Source organism: Papio anubis, chromosome 3 (genome assembly GCF_008728515.1).
Source record: "Papio anubis isolate 15944 chromosome 3, Panubis1.0, whole genome shotgun sequence".
Lineage (NCBI taxonomy): Eukaryota > Metazoa > Chordata > Mammalia > Primates > Cercopithecidae > Papio > Papio anubis.
The window spans coordinates 104,761,424-104,767,991 of record NC_044978.1 but is presented as its reverse complement, the minus strand read 5'-3'; the positions used below and the strand labels follow the sequence as shown (position 1 = coordinate 104,767,991).

Here is a 6,568-nt window from a genome sequence, read left to right as displayed (position 1 = left end):
TTTGATACAGTTGGATGGTACTACAGTTTGCCATGATGTTTGCAACTTAGTTTATTCATTTGAATTAATATTGCTGCAAATGTTAAATGTTATAAAAATGTGAAGTGAATTAATCAATACAAAAGCAATATTGGGGACCAGGAGTGGTGGTTCATGCTTGCTATTCTAGTGTTATGGGAAGCCAAAGTAAGGGGATTGCTTGAGGCTAGGTGTTCGAGACCAGTCTGAGCAATATAAGGAGACACATCCTCCTCTGTCTCTCTAAAAAAAAAAAAAAAGAAAAAAGAAAAAACAAAAACAGAAACAGGTGTGGTGGTGTGCACACTAAGCGTTGTCCAAGCTACTCGGGAGGCTGAGGTGGGAGAATAGCTTGGGTCCAAGAGTTGGAGGTTGCAGTGAGGTATGATTCTGCCACTGTACTTCAGTATGGGTGAAAGAGTGAGACCCCCCATCTCTAAAAAAATTAAAATAAAATAAATAAAAATTAAAAAATATAAAACCACCATTAGTAATGTCAGTGCTCAAGAGTCAAAGACCAGCAGGAACATCTTCGGTCAAAGTTCTATTCATTTTACCGAAAGAGACTGCAGTTCATCAGAAAAATGTGATGTCTAAGAGGGGCTTGTTATAGCAGTTTGTCTTATGGTAAGTCTTTTTGTGGAGGGTTTGGCATCTTGCTTTCGCTTTCTTTGTTCACATGAAGCTTCATTTTACATTATCTCACGACAAATAATATATATTTTTTATTCCCAAGAAAGTCTAATTTGGTACCATATTAAGCAATCAACAGATGTTTGCTGATTTCAATAATAATTTTTGATTTTAATATTTCATGATTTTATTTTGACAAAAGGCATGTTTCAGGTTATGGCAAGTAAAATTTAAGCCAGCATGTGAGAATCATACTGTAGTAATGTTCACAGAAAAAATAAAAATAAAAATTTTACTTGTAGATATTTCATTTAACCAACATAGCCACTATTATAAAATACTAGCAATGGAAAAATTCAAAAATTGAAAGTACTATTTTATGAAGTTATTATTCTTTAAAATATATTTTCTATTCATAGGCTTTCAGGAAGTATAGAATAATATATTTTGTTAAAATACAATTCGTCAAGAAAGCTTTCAAAATTTATATGCTAGTTATATCAGTTAGAATTGCTTTTTGATGGAAGAAACAGAAAATTGTAATACTGTGGCTTAAATAATAATAGATTTATTCATTTCAACAACAAGGACCTCAGAGGGATGCAGACCAGGATAAATATGTTATTCCAGTATCATTATGTGACCTCAGCTCCTTCTCACATCTCACCCTTCCATCTTTGGTGTATGGTTTTTGCAAGGTGGCTGTTTTACCTCTAAGCTTTATGTCTATGTTTCAGGAAAGATAAAAGTGAAAGGACACAAATCACCTTTTCATTAAACCTTGATGAAAACTCTCTCAAGTACTTCTGCTTGTATCACATTGTCCAGAACTATGATATCTGGCCACCCCTAAATGACAGGCAATGTAAAGAGGTGAATATCTTTTCTATCTCTATAATAAAGAAAGCTAAGTGAATCAGTAGGCTACAATTGGCTTTTAGGAACCATTCCACAGTGACCACAATACTTAAAATAAGCACATGCACACACACATACACACAGTTTAAGTATATATATGTTAGCTTATAAATGCAAACATTTTTCTGATGATTTCTATTTTAATAAAGTATACCATACTTAAAAATGCTTTCCTGAAACCAAATCATTATTTATATAGATATTTCAAAAATATTAATTTATATAAATTATATATATATATAAGTATATAGGCATATATAAGCAAATAAAATCCATGTCTTGAAATAAATTATTTAAAAATGAAAAATACATCTGTAAAAATTGGGCTGGGTGTGTTGGCTAAAACCTATAATCCCAGCACTTTGGGAGGCTGAGGTGGGTGGATCACCTGAGGTCAGGAGTTTGAGACTAGCCACGGCCAACATGGTAAAAAAAACCTGTCTGTATTAAAAATACAAAAAATAGCCGGGCATGGTGGCTCATGCCTGTAATCCTAGCTACTTGGGAGGCTGAGGCAGGAGAATTGCTTGTTGCTTGAACCCAGAGATGGAGGTTGCAGTGAGCAGAGATCTCACCACTGCACTCTAACCTGTGTGACAGAGGAAGACTCAGTCTAAAAAAAAAAACAACAACAAAAAAAACCCAAAAAACGATGATTACATTATTGTTTATATATAAATGTAAAGAAATAATAATGCAACTATCTTATTCCTAATCAATGTTTCATGAATCATTATATGTAAATTTAGGGGATATTATTTGTTTTATTTTATTTTTATTTATTTATTGTTTTTGAGATGGAGTTTGGCTCTTGTTGCCCAGGCTGGAGTGCAATGGCGGGATCTCAGCTCATAGCAACCTCCGCCTCCCAGGTTCAAGCCATTCTCCTGCCTCAGCCTACAGAGTAGCTGGAATTGCAGGCATGTGCCACCATGCCCGGCTAGTTTTGTATTTTTAGTAGAGATGGGGTTTCTGCATGTTGGTCAGGCAGGTCTTGAACTCCAGACCTCAGTGATCCTCCTGCCTTGGCCTCCCAAAGTGCTGGGATTACAGGCGTGAGCCACCACGCCCGGCCAGGAGATACTATTTTAAAACAAAGTAATGCATATACACAAGCGAATAATTTTTACAGTCACATTGAAATTAAAAACCTGAGAAAATAATTACAAAATTTGATTTGTCAAATAAAATTAAATGCAGTCCTGTGTGTTCTTCAGTATATCTCTCTCGGCGGTGTATTTGTTACATTTTGATAACTCATTATAGCAATAAGAAAGATTAATCTGGTCTCTGACCCCATCTCAGGCTTTATCTGCAAAGCCCCTTGTCTAAAATGACCTGCCAAGAATTTACTTACTGTGTTCTGATATGTCTGCCTCACATTTATTAACCCCTTCATATTTTCTGCTTAGTTCCTATGTAGTTTATATCTCTGCATGGATTTGAAGATATGACTTTGTTGTATGAGGAAAATGAAATTTCAGTGTCTATTCCTCCCTCATCCCCAAAACCATCCCCATAGAAGTCAGCTGGTACCCATATTCCAATTGGTATAAAGTTGAAGTCTTATAAATATTATTAGAATGTTTTAATCTAGCTTCATCTGCTTCACATTTATTGGGGATTCCTCCTGTATTCAATCTTATATTGTCTGTCTCACTTAAAATTTGTTGGTGTTAAACACCTTTCTTTTCTCCAGCCCCATTGTTTTGTTTTGAATTAGGGATTAAGAGAGGCTGGGTTTGAATATGAAAGTCCTTATCAATACATTAAAAAATAAAGTGACGATAGCTAGTTTTGGAGAAAATAAATTTAAAACAATATGAAAGAAAACGGGAAGCTAAACATATATTAAACTGATTAAGACTGAGAAAATTTTGAAACTACAATTAATGGTGATTAAATGCATGTATATCAAATAAGACAATCGATCTACATACATTCAAAATAGGAAAATATGAGGCTAGAATCAAATTTTATAAGTATTCAGTCTTATAACTAATAGATTTGGCATGGGCATTTTTAAGTAATTTCCAGTAAATTGGTTTTGCAAATTGTTTATGTTAAAGGGTCCAATCTTTGTATTTACTAGCCTTCTCTGACGTGGAAGAGGCTGAATATTGATTTTCCAGTCACCATGAAAGATGACAAGTCAGGTTTGTTTTTCGTTTTTTTGAATTAATTACTTTAACACCTCAAAAGGCAAGAACACAGAACAAGAGAAAGAAGGAAGTTGGAGGGGCAGGGTGGGGGAAAAATGTTACTAAAGGGTCATTTATTTAGTCTAGTTATAATAGATAAAGAAATAATGGATTCCTTGTAAATTCCTAGGCTGCCTTGTGTTTCGTTTCTTTGAAAGCGCTAACAATTCATGCACACATTATTTGGCAAATGCCTCTCAAATTGGCACAACTAACAAATATCTAAAACAGAGACAAATTTTAGGGAAAGTGTAGTAGTACACAAAGAAAACTTCCAGTCAATAATTCAAGGCTTTATTGATTAAAAGGGTTTTAGAATGCCTTTGTCTTGCAATAAATGGTGCATACAATACACATACACACACTCATATCCACATTGATTGGAATATAGACTATGACGTGTTTCAAACTGGCAAAACTTCTAAGCTTAAGCCACTGAATGAGACAAGACGAAATAAAACGTTCATCCCTCGGTAAAACATCAAAAGAAAGGGACTGATGAGATAAAACAAAAATAACAGATGAGACTCCTTTGCCATCTTCAGTTATGTACTTTGGGTACTCTTTCCATGTCATTTTTGGGAATGATGGAGAATGCTAATAAGGAAAAAAAATAAGACAACACCAATTATTCTGAGGGCATGCAGTTAGGTACACAGCAACTAACCTGAAGCTTTGTGGATTCCAGATGGGACAAGCAATCAGATTACTTGTGGGCGTTTTAATAGTACCCAGAGGGTATAATAAAATCACTCACCATATGTTTAATATCCATACAGCTCTGTTTCTTTGAACTGCTACTTTAATCTTCCATTTTATTTACATTTTATTGCTATACACTTAAATTGATGTCTTTTCTTATCTATAGATAAACTTACAGACAATATGTGAACACTCACACACCTCTCTTATCTCACATTTTGCTGTATTTCCTACTTATTTCTTTGATATTTCTTTGATATTTTAGTTGTCCGCACAATAATGTGGCCATCTTTCAACCTTTATGACTAAAGATGTTCATTCCCATGTCTCTTTGCTAAACTTGCTCTTTATTCTAGATTTCATGATTAAGAGTATGAAGGACAGAAACAAAATTGTCATGGGTTAGAAAAAAACATAGAAATATGAAAAGTGAGTATAGATTGCATGCAATTCTGTCAGAAAACTTTAAGTGGTTCCAAAGTTACATTTATGGTCTGAAGCAATATGTTACCTTAAATTAGTATTGCTTGCTTGTGGGTAAGACTATTTTAATGGTCTTACAAATTTTCAGGTAAGTTGAGAATTTGTTTTCAAACCAAACTCCACGAAGGTAAGGATTATTATTCCTAAAAAGATCTTATTATAAATTCAGCACGTAGCAGCATAATAATCACAGCAGAGAGAACCCAGAGCATTCAAGATAAAGACAATGGAAACTAGAACATTATACATTCACTTTCCTAATTACATGAGGCAGACAGCTACATTATTGCAGATCATTTAGTAGGGCAAAAAGCAGACTGTTAAGGATCTCTCAATATTCTTCCTTGTTCTGTTTGATAAGAGGATATCCGAGTTTTAGTTTGGTTTGGCTACCCAGCCAAAGACTATATTCCCAGACTCCCTTGCACTGGTATATGGCCATGTGACTTAAATTTAAAAGAAGGTAGTGTAAACATAGTGAAATTTGGAAAGTGAGTCATGTTCTTAGATCATGACATTTGTCTTTGACTTTTCATTTCTTCCTTGTCACTGGCTGGGGAATAATTGAAAACAGTAACAATGGGAGCCACAGCTGGAGGATGGTAGAGACGTCCTGGTATCACTAGCCAACTCACTTCTGGATTATTTTTTTTGTGAGGTAAATCTTTCTCTCCTATCTAAGGAAATTGGTTTCTATATTCTGATAATTTTTGTTAAAGAACTTTAAATTGCACTCTGAATACTATTTATGCCTTCTGTGAAGTTAATTGTTAATGATGTGTTGCTTAAATGAGAAGGTAAGTAAGCACAATTTACGACCTTTGTAGTTAATAGTGAGGGACTTAAGTGGTTGAATCAATAGAGGTTACATTACTTATAGAATTCTGAGTTAATGTCATTATTTACTGTTAGTCCTACAGCATTTTTAAGTTATTATCTAGTCACTGAAGGACCACGTTTTTAGTTTTTAGTGTTCTTATCAACAACTTTAAGAGAAGTTTAAGAAATTTACCTATGATTTGGCTAAAATATGTTCAGATGTACCCATATAAGATCAGTGTGACTGGATGTTTCTATTTACTACAATATTTTTAAAACATTATGTGCTTCTCATGATTTACAAGGTATTTAAGATGGTTAAATCTTTTTTATATATATTAATTGTTATTGCATTCTTGACTTCACAATGGCATTTTCAGTGAAATCTGTTAGTCCTGGTTTTCAGACTAATTACATACTTTATAGCATCGCAAATATAGATGGTCATTATTCTCTTATCTCTGTGAACTGACAAACTAAGTGTATATGTATACATATATAATATACGTTTTATTTATTTATTTGTTTATTTAGAGACGAAGTTTCACTCTTGTTGCCCAGGCTGAAGTGCAATGGTGCAATCCCGGCTCACTGCAACCTCCACCTCCTGGGTTCAAGCAATTCTCCTACCTCAGCCTCCCGAGTAGCTGGGATTACAGGCATGCGCCATCACGCCTGGCTAATTTTGTATTTTTAGTGGAGACCAGGTTTCTCCATGTTGGTCAAGCTGGTCTCGAACTCCTGACCCTCACGTGATCCGCTCACCTCTGCCTCCAAAAGTGCTGGGATTACAG

At 34.5% G+C, this 6,568-nt stretch overlaps 1 long non-coding RNA gene across 2 annotated transcripts; it reads left to right on the top strand.

Annotated features, from left to right (window-relative positions):
* Window positions 1–426: 426 nt before the first annotated feature.
* On the top strand, window positions 427–6,338 carry LOC110743289. Of its 2 annotated transcripts, XR_002522102.1 has the most exons (4): window positions 427–1,524; window positions 3,662–3,725; window positions 5,530–5,613; window positions 6,309–6,338. It is a non-coding gene; the product is annotated as an uncharacterized LOC110743289 (long non-coding RNA). The 2 variants fall into 2 exon arrangements; XR_002522101.1 differs by lacking the exon at window positions 427–1,524 and having other exon boundaries at window positions 2,658–3,725.
* Window positions 6,339–6,568: the final 230 nt, after the last annotated feature.